Below are 14,704 nucleotides of genomic sequence, written 5' to 3'. Positions count from 1 at the left end.
CAGAACTGCACTGAACTTCCCGCAGGCAATCTACTGGCCTGAGAGTGAAAGCAACTGGTGCTCATGGACTGCAGGACTGACTTGCAGCTGATTGAACGAGATTCAAGCCCAGGGCCTGATGCAGACCTGCAGAGACCCCCACCACAGAAAACGCTCTAGTGTCTTCCCGACCATTCAATTCCAAAAAACAAAAAACAAAAATGACCAAATGTAAAATACCTGTAAGAAGTCAAGCAAAGTTCTCATCCCTCCACCCCCATGATGACTTCTTTGATGTTTGCTTGAAATATGAAATATCAAATCATTTTTTAAATGGTTTTTAACGCCCGTGCTTCACTAATCCTTAAGAACGTGCTTCGTTTGCCTCTGGATAATCCAGAACTGCCCAGGTCCGATCAACTGACTCATATTCACTTCACATCCAAGGCTCCTGTGGCCATAAAGCCAATTTTCTGGTGCTGACCCTTCCTCTCTTCACCTCCTAAGCCCTGCCAACCTCCTCACTGTTTCAGTCTCTCTCTTTTGATGCCTGTAGTCCTCTTGCTATTTATTTCCTGTCCTTCCCTTTGTCTTTTAAACAAGATATTCATAATATCTTTATTACAATTTATTTTAATTTATTGTGACTGAAATACTACTATAACATTAAAGGAAGCATAGGAAAGAGTAGGGTGGGAAATCATCTTTAGCTTCTCTACCCTACTTTGACCCTTTTGTGTATTCTCTTTTATTCTTAATTTCTAAACATTGTTTTATATCATTGTAACCGTAATAAGTAAGTTTGTATCTGCTTTTTGCTCACTTATCACATCATAAATATCCTTTTGGTCATGGCAAAGTTTACATAGTTCTAGTTTTTAATGGTTGTGTAATAACACCCCACTGAAGGAATGTGTCTGAATTTAACGAACCATTGCCCTATTGTTGACAAAGTAAGCTGCTTCCAATTTTTCTATTATGTAAATAGCTCTAAAATGCACACTTTCATGTATAGAAGGCCTTTTACCTCTTTAGGATTTCTTAAGCTCTTTATCCAGAACCAAGATTACTAGGTTAATGAATATGAAAACTTCGTAGCTTCTGATTTTCTCTCTCTCTCTCTCTCTCTCTCTCTCTTTTTCTTTTACCATATTGTTTCCCAGTGGAATGCTAACAATTTGGACTACCCCCAGCAATATGCAATTACAGCAGGCTCACCAGAGTCACACAGTCTCTTGGGAATCACCTCCCCTTTGCACCCAAACGTGTTCATTCTAGACAATTTTTATACCTTATGGCCAAGTTTTTAATATTACCACACCCTGCCACTTCTCTCTGCCCCTTTTCCAAACCAAAATTGGGGGAACCTTCTAACTTGGAGGTTACCTATGAATCATTTCATAACAAGCCCTTACGAGGGTATAGTTCTTTAGGCTTTTCAAAGAATTGTCACATACACCATCTCACTGAATGCTCATAATCGCCCACAAGAGGGAGGCACACTTATTAAGCCGGCTAAGGATTGCCACTTGTCTCTCTCTTGCTGAGGAGAGCTGCCACTTACACCCAAGTCCCTTTATGGCGACACCTGAGCAGGGGGAGAAATAGTTGTGCTCAGTGCAACTAACCGATGAAACCTGGGCCTTGAGAGTCAGTTTTTCCCAGGGAACAGGCACATTCTTGGCAAAGTTCAAGAGGACTAAGGTACAAGAAATCTTGACCTTGGGCTGCTCCCTTCCTTCCAGGTAAACAGCCAGCTCCACTCCCCTACCCCTCTACAACGGCTCCTGTTTACCAAGCCCTCGAGGAGGAGTGCCCGTTTACCTAAAGGTTAATGTTAACTTGAGGAGAGAAAACTGACCCTGAATTTGGCCTCTGGAGTTGCCGGGCTATTTTTGCCCTTTTTCGAGTCCTTGCCCAAGTAGTAAGAACAAGTCATGGCTGCTTATTATTTGTCTGTGTCAAAGAGAACAACAACAAACGGTCAAATTCTGTTTACTCTTGCAAGAGAGGGCCTCAGGCACATATAGCAAGGAACTGAGTCCATGTACTTCTCTAAAACAACTGGCTCGCAATGGCATTCTGGCCTACCTTCCCCATATTCTAGGCTCCTATGACACAAGAGACATAGGAGGCACCTGAATCAGGTGCAAGATGGCAGACAACAGTCATTGCCACAAGTGACTATTTTTGCTTTGTCTTTGGTCCCCTGGTTTTCCCTTCCCCCACCCCTGAAGCTAAATCCTGCTGGCTTCTCTCCAAAGCCTACAGAGAGAAACTACCTTGCTCAAGAGGTTGCCTTCTGGGCCTTGTATCTTGTATCTAACCCGCAGAAACGTTTACTTGGCCCACAGTAGTGTGTTGTTGTTATAGTTGTTAAATAGAAGCTGCCAGTAACTAGAAAATGTAGATTTTTATCATAAAAATCCAGATTTCCATTCCTTTCAGAGAATAGGTCCCCATTGCTTCATGCCAGCAATCAACCAGAGCCGAGAATTGGCTTTCTCTTCAGACATTTTCTAAGTCTGCCCCGGCCCCTAACATTCCCTATTGTCTCTCTGATACAGAAGTCAAGTGACAGTCACCCTGTGCTGTTGTTTTCCTTACAGTAGCATTAAGAGAGAAGGAACATTTTTGTATGGCCGGATCACTTCTCTCGTTGGGGTTACATGGCTGGTCCCATAGATATCTGAATTTACCTATCCTTCTCTAGTGTACCTCTGGCCTGTAAGCAGCAAAGAGTTAGAATAAAAGCTGCTTTCCCCAGCACTGGACCAAAAACATTTCAATGCCCTCATTTTCAGAATAAGAATTAGATATGACCTGGCTGAAGCCAGAACCCACTCCATGTTTTCAGATGTGGGCCTTATTTGGCTCTACCCTAATTTTCTTTCCCAGCCTCAGCAACTACTCCCTGCTAACCTGGGGGTTCCGACCTTCTCTCCTGCCTTCCAATTTGGTCAGATGTCTGGTAGCCTTAAGGAATCAAAGAAGGCAAGGCAACAGATTCAAAGGAAAAGGACTAAAGAAAATACAGAGAGTGAAGAGATATACACACATCCTGGTGTAAAGGCCTTTGTAGTCAGAGATGTGACTTTAAATCACTTGCTAAAAGGTAGCTATAGTGAAGTGGCTAAGAACGCAGATTCTGGAGTCTGACTGCCTGGATTTAAATCCCAGCTCTGCCACTTTCTAGTTGTGTGACCTCAGGCAATTTACTTAACCTTCTTCTGCCTTAGTTTCCTGCAAAATGGTCTGTCCCAGTTATGAGAATTAAATGAGTTAATTCACTTGAGTGAATACAATGTGCTTAGAACAGTGCCTGCCACAAAGCAGGTACTCACTAAATGCTGTCTATCATGATCAGTTGTGGGGCCTTGGACTGAATTCCCTGATGGAAGAGGCCATGTCTGTGAATGCTCAGCTCCTGCCACAGTATCTGACACACAGCAGAGGTTTGTACGCTTCTAGAGCGAACTGACTGGAATAAATTCATGAACTAAGTTTGCCTTTTCTAAGGTTAATTTTCCTCATCTATATAATAGAAGAGTTGCTGTGAGCATTAAATAAATAACATTTTTTAAAGCATCGACCTTGGGTCCTTTCATATAGCAGGCACTTAAAACACTTAGTTTCATTTGTTTATAACAGTAGCTACTATTTGCAACCTCTTACCAAGTAATAGGCATTTACATAGGAAAGCATTTTACATACATACTGTCTCGTCCTCATAATAGATCGTGGATATTATTTTCACTCTATTACAGATGAGAAGACTAAGGCACAGAAAGGGTAAGGTAAGAGGCAGAGCGGGGATTAGAAGCCATGTCTGTCTCTCCTCCACACTCCACCCACGGCCTTTCCCTCTCTGATCACCCATAAATGGTATGACCATAAACTGAAGCAACTGATTTTCTAGCTCTCAGAAGCAGTCTTGGAGACTTTAATCCCATAAGAATCAGTTGGTCCCACATCATTCTCCTTAAAGCCAACTGCATCTAAATTCCCACCTCCAACAAGGGCCTGGATCTCCCAAATTGGCTATAAACTGCGAACAGCTTTATCGTTTCTACTTTGTATTTATTTTGTTTCTTTCCCTTCTTTTCACCAATGCCCACATTGTACCAGGGCTCTTATTTGGGGTGTAATTAGAACATTTGCTAAGCTCTTATGGAATTCCTGAATATTACAGCTGGAAGGACCTTGGAGAGTGCCTAGTTCGATCTATTTGCTTTTTAGAGGAGGTTTGACTTGCACAAAGCCAGAAAGCAAGTTAGTGGAGCCAGAACAGAAGGCCTGGCTTTCTGTCTCTCAACATATCTTTCCATTATGCCAGGTTAGTGGGCAGGCAATGTGGATTAAGTGCTTTGGGGAGTTTAAAAAAGAAGACTACACTGGGCTACCAATGTACCAAACACAATAAATGCCACCTTCAGTTTTCCTTAATGACACAAGACACGTTCTGTTCACCTTTCCAAATAGGATAGTTAAAACAGTGGGGGGGAAAACCAAAACCCTGATGTTTCCTTTCATTTTAGAATGGGGTTTGATCTTCGGATCAACCAAGCCAGGGGCTGCCAACCAAATCCTGGTTAGACAGCCTGAAAATGACCTCTGTTGGCCACCAGGGGGAAGGAATGAGCACTGGGATGGCTCCATGCAAACACACTGCAGGTTATTTGGGAAATCTCAAAGGAGCGACCATGCCTCATTTCTACTTCTGAAGGACAGCTCGTGTTGACTATTCTTCTTGACCCTACAGGTGTTGCAGAAGGGTAGAAAATGTTTAGTGCTTTCTTTTGCGAGGCTGAATTAAAACGCGTGTCATGTAAATAGGAGGAAAGAATCATTTAAGAACAGAGGGACGTGTTTCAAGTTTTAACCAAGTTTTTTCATCCTGAACTTCACAGCCTAGACTTTTCTTTCAGTCTGCAGGAATACATATGGCACTGAAGAGCTCTATTACTGTGTCTGCCTGTGACTTCCCTCTCTTCTCCAATAACAGCTTTTCCTTCATCCCCTTCCTCTTTTCATCTTCCGGTTCTCATTCCCCCACTAAAAGCATCCCTCTGAAGGCTTCCAGTGGCTAGCTCTTGGAAAAGGTTGAAGTAGATGGAGAGAGGAGGGAGATGTGGAGGTAAGAGGTCTGCTTACAACCTTGCTTTCAACTTTGCCTCTTTGACATAGTATGTACTAAGAAGCCAAGTATACAGGTCCCCCATTACTCGCAGTTTTGCTTTCCACGGTCAACCAAAGTCCAAAAATATTAAATTTCCCCAAACAACAACATCATCTGCTTCTGACATCCAACCATCGACACTGTCATCGTTCAATGACCCAGATCACCTGAAGTGGATGATCCTCTTTCTAACTTATTATCAAAGTGGCCTAACGTTACGTCGCAATGCCTGTGTAATTCACCTCACTTCATCTCATCATGTAGGCCTTTTATCATCTCACATCATAAGAAGAGTAATACAGTACAATAAGATATTTTGAGAGGCCATTTCATATAACTTTTATTACAGTACATTGTTATAATTATTCTATTATTAGTTGTTAATGTCTTACTGTACCTAGTTTATAAACTAAATTTTATCATAGGTATGTACGCATAGGGAAAACCTAGTATATATAGGGTTTGGTACTATCCGTGGTTTCAGGCATCCACTGAGGGTCTTGGAATGTATCCCCCAGGAATAAGAGGGACTACTGTAATTATCTCCTCCCGCATTCCCTATCTTCTCTGTGATTAGAGGATCACCAAGAAGATTAAAAGCTTCATGTCTAGAAAAGTGCTTTGAGGATAAAATAAGATGCCTTTTATGGCTTTTTGGCTTTTCATTCTAGCCACCCTTTGAATTTCAGTGCAGGGGCTGAATGGGGTCAGTAGCAAAACATGGCCTGAAGCAAGGGAGGGATGGGGGCACTCAACTGGTCAAGGGCTTTGCCAATAAGAAATGCTGAGAGTAATGTACAGCATGGGGAACACAGTCAATAATATTGTAATAACTATGTATGGTAGCAGATGGGTACTAGATCTATTATGGTAATCACTTGGTAACGTATATGAATGTTGAATCGCTATGCTGTACACCTGAAACTAATATAATAGTGCACGTCAACTATAATTTAAAAGTAAATTAATTAATTTTTAAAAATAAAAGAAGTGCTGAGAATGACTGGCCACATTCACTGGGAATCATAAGAATCCTGATGACTCAAATGCCATCTTTTATCCTGCTAGAAATTGAGGAATTCCACAAGACTGGAAGAAGCAATTTTCGGGGCAAGCTCATGCCCAACCATTTTCTCCACAATACTCAAGTGCATGACTAGCAAAGAGAGATGGGTCTGGGTCCAACCCAGCTCTACTACTTACTAGAATGGTGAGTGTGGGTGATGAACTGAGCTTCTTTGTGCCTCAGTTTCCTCATAAGTAAAATGAGCCTAATAATATTCATCTCATGGGGTTATTTTAAAAATTAAATTTGTTAATATTTCTAATGCTCTTAAAGCACTGCTTGGTTCAAAATAAGGGCTATTTTGTAAGATGAAAATATAATGGTAGGACTGGTGTACATATTAAATAACTTACTGAAGTGCCTGTCACATACTAGTGTTTAGTAAATGTTAGCTTCCTTCCCATGTTATCCCCAAATGTAAGTTACATTTTTCCTAGGGCTCAAATCCCAAAAGAGAACTTTCCTCAAGCCTAAAACAGTTTTCCTTCAGGAGGGTGAGAAATAACAACTGGAAGTGAACGAAGAGGGGGAAAGAGGGTAGGGATATTTGCAGAGGGCTGTGCTGGCCCTGAAAAAACTGAAGTGTCTTTCTATAAGGTTTCTCCAGGCAAAAGAAAGGTGATCATGAGAAAGATGCAATGAGAGGAAAAGAGGTGGTGAAGAGAGTTGTGAGATTCCCAGGGATCTCTGGTATCTAAGGGACAGCTAGCTCCCTGCGGGCACTGGGTTTGGGGAAATCGAGGGAGGGCAGGAAGTGAGGGTGTCCCCGGAGGGAGACCCGGCTTCGGGAGAGATGTAAAGACAGGAAGGCTAACGGATTTGAGAAAATAGGGGTCGGTGTATGGGCAAAAATGTCCTGGCATCCGGTCTTCAGGGTGAGAAAAGGGAGTGAGGGTATTTTAGCAGTGAGCTCGGGTATGGGGCGGGGAAGAGAGCGAGCGTTACCAACACCGGCTGAGAAGAGATGGGCCTCGGCGCGGAGGGGGAGCAGGGGCCGACTTTGGCCCTAGAATGCCACCAGGGAGGGCAGAGGGGTGGGCACCGTGGGGGACATCCGAGGCGTGTAGAACCAGTAGTGGGGAGGCACTCGGAGGCCACGATCTGGGGCCAGCACCGGGCTTTGGGGAGCTCTTACCCGCGATTCCGACTCCCCAGTCTCGCCCTGACTCCGCCGCAGGTCTCACTCGCAACCACAATTGCGGACCCCCTCCTGGAAGGATTGAGACGCGCTCCCATTGGCTGCCAGACAACCCCTAACTCTAAACCGCGCTCTTCCTACCTTGGGGTCCGCCCGGCCCTGATATTTGCATATAGGGCTTTCTAAGCCTTCGATTGGCCCCTGCGGTGGGCTGCTATTGCCCCCCTCCCTCCCCATTCCAATTAACCGTTCCTGCTCTCTGAGAGGGAAGCGCCGGGGGTTGTCCCGGGAGACTCTGTGGACGCTGGGCGGCGCTCCCGGCTCGCGGGGCCCCACTACCGCTCGCTTTTCGCTGGTCCCCGCCCCTCCCCGCCCCTCTCCGCACCGTCGCTCGCGTTCACCCAGGTCCGCACCAGCCCCGCGCCGCACGCACGTGCGGGTCCGAACCGTCTAGCTCCGGAGCTCCAGTTGCGCTGGGGGGCACGTTGTACTTAGGCACTATGGGTCAATATCCAAATCAAGATCTCTGGCATTTTATACCTGTGTAAGCCTTCTCAGAAAACTTCTAGTTTGTCAAAATGACTCATGGAAGAGGCACGATCCACATCTCTGGGGCGGAGCATGTTGGAATTCGTCCAGGAAAGTTTCCTAGAGGATGTAAGCATATTCATTGGGAACATTGTGTCGGTGAGTGCAGGTGAAGGGGCTGAAAAACCCTCCAGCATGGTTTTCACTTCGAAGTGAAAACTTCAGCTAAACAGAAGCAGAAAGAAACCTTATCTGAATTCCCCTTATTTGAATAAAGCAGAGCTTTATGAGAGTCAGCTGCCACAACCGCCAACCCCCGGGGTGATCTCCAGTAAGGGATGCTCCTCCTTGAACACATCGACCTTCCAAAAAAATTGTGTAAACAAGTCTGAGCCTTCCATCCTTTGAAGCCCTAACACCCACCCCTTCCCCTATTAAGCTGACCTATAAACCCTTTACCACTCGCGGCTTGGGAAGTTACTCACTACTAAGTGCTCTCATATGCATATGAATAAACTTTGTTACTTTTTGGCCCTAAATTGGTAGGGGAAAAACTTGCCTCCTAACACAGGACACTGCGGCTTTACCTGCTGATCTGCCCAGGCCGGAGGCTAGGGGCAAAGGCATGGCTTAGCCCCAAGCAGACTCTGAAAGCCGGCGGGCTACGTGGTGCTTTAAATTCACCCTGAAGAGCAGGAGGTGGAACCAGCCGTCCATCTGAGGCTCTTCCAGAAACCTTTACTATCCTGGCTTCTTTCCTCTTCTCTCTTTCCTCTTCTCTCTTTCCTCCAGGTGGCCCTGAGCTATCTTGCCCCTCCCCCTCTCCAGGGCCCTGGGGGCCCAGGTGACCATCATCAACTGGCCATCCAGCAGATGCTTCCCTAAGACCAACTGTGCCTGCTCTGTTCTCCTCCCCCATCCCGCCTCTTTCTTTCCCTAGTGTCCTACCAATCTGCTCTGCTAAGCTCACGCTTTGGTCTCAGATCCCTCTGGAGTGATATTGTGATGGAAATGAGGAAGAGGATGCAGGAGGGAGCAGCAAAGATTTACAGTTTCCAGAGGGTTTCCATTCAAATCCCTGACAACTGGTTATTTATGAGAGGGCTAGATGCAGTAGGATTTAATAGGCCAGAGCCTGGCACCGTTGTCCTTTCAGGGGTGATGACAGGACAGTAGAGCTGCCCCCACTGTAGAGCAAAGCAGGCTTGACATCCCCACCCCCACCCCCAATCAGGCATCCTCTCCAGGGCCAGAGAGGGACTGCCAAGAAATCAGAGAGTATTTGTGATTTGTGTCAGGCAAACCAGAAACAGAAAACTACACATGGCAGAACTGAGAGTTTTTTTGAACCTGGATGTGAAAGATTGAAGTGATGTGTTGGAAGGTCCTTTGAGACATCAAAACACGTGGACTGTGTCCCCTTCGAGCTCCAACTCAGAAGCAAGAGTATGGAGGGGGCAGGTCTGAAACTGTTGTTTTCCCTGTTTTGTTTTTTTGTTCCTTAGGCACCCACCTGTCTAAATAGTAAGACTATAAAACCCTCAGAAGGTTGTTTGCTCTACAGTTGGCACATACACTCTGTTTCTCAGTTTGGGAAACTAGGCACCATGGGGAACACTCTTGCTTTAAGTAGTTAATGGAAAAAAAAAAAAAAAGTCCTGCTTCTGCTCCGGTGAAGCAAGGTCCCTCCTGGAAGCCCCCAAAAGAAGTCTTGATATATGTACCAGGGATGCAATAAGGAGTAGAAATGAAGCAAATGTGCTTAGATTTTTTTTTTTTTTTAAGTCTGCAATGTACGAGGGAATGTTGTAGAAGTGTATATAATCAGAATCAGGATTCTTGCTAAATTAAAATAGATCTTCGAGTCTCCCTAGTATTTCTCTTGTTTTCAGATGAGGAAAATGAGGCCCAGGAAAATGTGGTGGCACAGCCAAGGCCTTGTAGTGGATTCAGAGAGCCCACTACTCCTTCCTTCACACACTCTTATTACTGTTTTTGGTGAAATCCACGTAGAAACAGAAATCGCTGCCCGGCACCTCTTTTGAGTCTTCTGTTTTGACATGTATCTAATGGGGCTGAGAGAGCCCCTGGGAATGGGGCTGCTTGGCCATGAGCAATGGAGCTTCCAGACTTCTGTTTTTATTCTGTCCTTCATCTTCCCTCTGCCTTCTGGGGAAAACAGTTTTCCCTGAAAGGAGCTATTCATGATTGTTTTCAGGGCATCCTTTTCTTAGTGTGGATGGCTCTTAGAAATAAGCTCCATAGAAAGTGCTCTGACTAGTTGCTGGTATCGGGCATACAACGTGAGCACTTCCTATATGCAAAGCAGTTTGCTGGGTGCCGTGGGAGACACACAGACACATGCACTAATACATCCACTACATGTAACTAAAGCATCCTCTACAGTCAAAGTTGCCTTTTTATTTTTTATTTTATTTTTTCTAGAATCCAACTGGATTTTATTTGACAAATAATACAATATGACTGTATCGTATAGTGATCGTATTGCCATACAAACTGAATAGCAAACTGAAAAGACGGATCAGAAAAGACACAGTTCTATCTAACTGATAATTAAATAACAGGAGGGCAAATCACTAAGTGAATAACAAAATAGTTGAGCTTGATGGAAGAATTTTTTTTCTAGTGCCCATACTTTTGGGATTCCCACTCCCTGTTGTCCAGCAGACACATCTGCTGCATTTTGAGCCAGCGAGAGTTGCAGTGGAAGTAAAAAGCATGGTTAAAGACTCCCCATGCATCAGTGTACTCTTCAGAAGTAGCAGATTCCTGGTTAACTTGACATTCTATGCAAAGTTCCATGATGTGTGTCCTGAGATGGCACAGTTATCAACCACAATATCCCAGGCTCACAGGGCTACTGCATTCCACTTTTTCACCTCAAAGCACTTTTTGTCTGTGCTGCTGTTGGTGCAGGTCAGGGTACCCACATCCATTGCTGCCAGCATTTTGGAAATACATGGTCTGTCATCTGGCCATTCACCTTTTTATTTTTCTTAAAAGCACTTAGAGCCTTCATGTCCCACTAACACTTATGTTTGGTGAGTCAAATGGTATGTATGTGTGTGAAATGGGTATAAAGTATGGAGTCCTCTTCCTTACACATTGGTAGCATTTTATGGTAAAAACAGTAATATATGCCCGTAGTCAAATCCAGACTTACAAAGCAGTGTTTGTTAATGTGAAGTATACTTGGCTCCTGTGTTTCTTTTTTTCTTTGTTTAAAGATTTTATTGGGGAAGGGGAACAGGACTTTATTGGGGGAACAGTGTGTACTTCCAGCACTTTTTTTTTTTTTTCCAAGTCAAGTTGTTGTCCTTTCGATCTTAGTTGTGGAGGGCGCAGCTCAGCTCCAGGTCCAGTTGCCGTTTTTCTAGTTGCAGGGGGCACAGCCCACCATCCCTTCCGGGAGTCAAACGGGCAACCTGGTGGTTGAGAGGATGCCTTCCAACCAACTGAGCCATTCGGGAGCTCAGCGGCAGCTCAGCTCAAGGTGCCATGTTCAATCTTAGTTGCAGGAGGCAGAGCCCATCATCCCTTGCAGGACTCAAGGAGTTGAACTGGCAACCTTGTGGTTGAGAGCCCACTGGCCCATGTGGGAATCGAACTGGCAGCCTTCGGAGTTAGGAGCATGGAGCTCTAACCACCTGAGCCACCGGACCGGCCCTCCTGTGTTTCTTGAAGTTTATAAAACACCATACTTGACCTTCATACAGGTAAAATCCCAATGGTATCTCAAGCTAAGTAGTAGTTTCCTTCTTTCCATTGATTATTCAATCCTCTTCTTTCTCCAACCTGGGCATAGAAACTATCTGGACTTTGTAAGTCATCAAATTGCAGAGTCCTAGGTGGTTACAGAAACAGCAAGCTTCAGGGATAAAATTTCTTTCACCTTCTTTTTTCATGGAGAGTCGAAAGGCCAGACTCATTGCTGCTGGGCAGGACTGGGCAGGGCTGAAGCTGAAGGCAGAGGTGAAAGTAGCAGCTGCTGCTTGGGCACCTTCTCCTAGGCTGCCTCCTGATTCTCCTTCCCAGAGTCCCAGTGATTACATATGGATATTTAAATTTAAGTTATATAAACATCCAGTTCCCAGCTGCAATAGCCACATTTCCAGGGCTCAATAGCCACAGATGTTAGTGGTTACCAGATCAGATAGTGCAGATATTGAACATGTCCGTCATTGTGGAGAATTCTATGGGACAGCAGGGCTGTAGGTGAGCATTCCCTCCCTCCATCTCAGATTTCTCTCCCATTCCTTTTTGTGTCTGCCAAGCCTGTTATTCAAATAAATCAAATGTCACCTCTGACAAAGACTCTGTCTTTGACCAAGCTTTAATTAGGCTCCTCTGAGCCCATTTCTTGACTAGATCTCAGTCTTGGGCTTCGTTTCTGTCTTTGCCAAGTCCAATATTGGTAAAAATTGTGTTAGTTTAGAGAGAATGCCCAGCCCATGAAACCCGATCAATCCCCATCCTGCTTTCAGCAAGAATCCTATTAAGTCAGTTTAGCAAGAGTCCCCCCCTCCCCTTGATGTCTCCTCTAGGTAAATTTTCATTCACTGACCCCCTCACTCTGCTAGATGGCTGTGAATCTCCACTTGTCCTTATCGTATTTGGAGTAGAGCACAATCTCTCTCCCCTATTATAATGTCCCTATTGCAATATTCCTGAATAAAGTCTTTCTTACCGTTCTAATAGGCTTCAGAATAATTTTTCTTTGACACCTCTGTTATGAAACCTTCTTTCTTGCCCCTAGAAAAAATTAATTCTGTGCTATCTTAGCACTGTGTAAGTTCCTCTTCTACAGCCAGTATCACGGGTATCATACTCATTTATGCGTTTGTCTTCCCTTCTGGATTATCTGAACTCTCATAAAAAGTATGCAGCAGAATGCTGGGTTCAAAGTCTTCTGATGACACTTACTAGCTGTATGAGCTTGGACAAGTAACTTTATGTCTCTAAGCCACAATGTTCTCATCTGTCAAATAGAGATAATAAAAGTGCTTCCCTTAAAGATTAAATACAATTATCTACTGTGTCAGGCACAGAGTAACTACCCCCACTCCCAGTCTTTGTTTAACTCCGTACCTAGCAGTTGAAAATAGGAGTGGAAGATTTTCTCTGTAGTGCTGAATGTCAAGTCCCATCCCTTCAATATTCAGTAATAAAATGTTGTACTTGCAGCCTTCCCCTTGACACTTCTATTGGAAATAAATCAAACTAATTAATCTTGTTTTTACTTTATGCTGTCAAATTTAGCTCCCCAGAAGTATCAACAAAACAAGTTGTTGATAAGACAAAACTGAGTTTATTCTTACTGCAGTGAGGAAGAATACTACCTTGACAGAGTTGTAGTAATGGCTCAGAAGTGGCAGGGCAAAGTAGTGCTATTGACTGGGAACTTGAAGTTTGCCTTGGGGGCAGGTCAGGAGTTGATGATGATTGGGTAAGTTCATGATAGTTTAGAGTTGGTGGATACAGCAAAGCAAGGATTTTGAGACCAGGAATTTCAAGTCTTGAAGTGTACGGAACTGTCATGTGATGCTTTCTATGGAAGAATTGATGGTTCTCTTAGGATGGTTCTGAAATGAACAATGGATTTATTTGCATTTTTAATTTCCAGGCAAGAGTGTCATGAAATAGTTGTCGTGTTAATGTAGACAGTAAGCTGTGCGGGTGGGTATAGGAGGTGTCAGTTCTCCACGCTTTTTAAAAAGCTAGTAAATAAAATTAAGGGAAATGTATCCAGGATACTGACAGCACTTATCCCTACAGACAGAGTTTAAAATGGAAGAGTATTATTTTGGTAACTCAGGTGATTTGATTTTCAGCAGAAGCCCCACTCCTTGAGTTAGTCATCATTTCCCACCATCCATTCATCTCAGTTGAATGCCACCAGTCTTGTGAGAAGGTGGAATTAGGAATACTCAATTTCCTGCCTGAAACCTAAAGTGGCTTCAAGGGCATACATTCTCTGGTTAGATGACATAGAAAATTCCTTTCCGGATTTAGACAGATGTGGAGGAGGGGCTCTTCTGAATTTAACCTTCCATAGATAGCATGTGTAGTGTTAGAGAAATAATTATTCTTGTTAAAATGGTAAGAAAGACTTTATCCAGGACTATTGCAAGAGGGACATTATAATAGGGGAGAGAGATTGTGTTCATCTCCAAATACAAGAAGGACAAGTGGATGGAAAATGACTGAAAGGAGACATCAAGGTTCGGGGCATTCTTGCTAAACCAACTTCAGATTCTTACTGAAGGCAGGCCAAGGATTGTTCAGATATCAAGGATGGGGAATGTTCTCTAAACTGACTTATTAGGATTCTTGCTGAGTTTATTCTTACCTCAGGAAGAGCACGACGTTGACGGTGTTAAAGCTAAAGAATAATTTCTTTATAGAAAGAGAATGATGAAACACAAAATCTGAGGCACCCAGGGAGATGGCTGGGTCTCCTTTAGGGGCAGGTGGGAGGCATGTTTAAACGCCAAAGGGAGTCTCATCTATAAGATTCTTGGTGAAGTGTTATGTGGAAGCAGGAGAAAAATGCAATGACCTCTCAATGGCCCTTCAAAGGTATGGAGGTTTCTCATTCAAAACTGAAAGAAATAAAGTTGTGGTGTTTTGGTGTTTTTTGTTTTTGTTGTTTTTAAGGTAAGTAAACAGCTTGTTTTGGAGTGAGACCGTTGCTCCGGACTGGGGAAAACCACAAAAGGGCAGCTAGCTGAGGGTCCCTGGGGCGCAAGTCACTGAACACTACAAGTCCCAGAAATCACCGCGGTGGAGGCGG

General features: G+C 44.0%; 1 protein-coding gene and 1 pseudogene across 1 annotated transcript in view; both read right to left on the bottom strand.

Annotated features, from left to right (window-relative positions):
* The window catches only part of TTLL6 (tubulin tyrosine ligase like 6), a 36,146-nt gene extending 28,689 nt beyond the window's left edge, over window positions 1-7,457 (bottom strand). The window contains exon 1 of the mRNA XM_088802218.1: window positions 7,360-7,457. The gene's annotated coding sequence lies outside the window, so the exon portion shown is untranslated. The remainder of the gene's footprint in view (window positions 1-7,359) is intronic.
* Window positions 7,458-10,440: 2,983 nt separating this feature from the next.
* LOC109451955 (E3 ubiquitin-protein ligase RBX1 pseudogene) lies at window positions 10,441-10,871 on the bottom strand (annotated as a pseudogene).
* Between the last annotated feature and the right edge of the window lie 3,833 nt (window positions 10,872-14,704).

Source organism: Rhinolophus sinicus, chromosome 12 (assembly GCF_057876585.1).
Source record: "Rhinolophus sinicus isolate RSI-liver-muscle chromosome 12, RSI-T2T, whole genome shotgun sequence".
NCBI lineage: Eukaryota > Metazoa > Chordata > Mammalia > Chiroptera > Rhinolophidae > Rhinolophus > Rhinolophus sinicus.
This window is presented reverse-complemented; position numbering and strand designations above follow the sequence as displayed.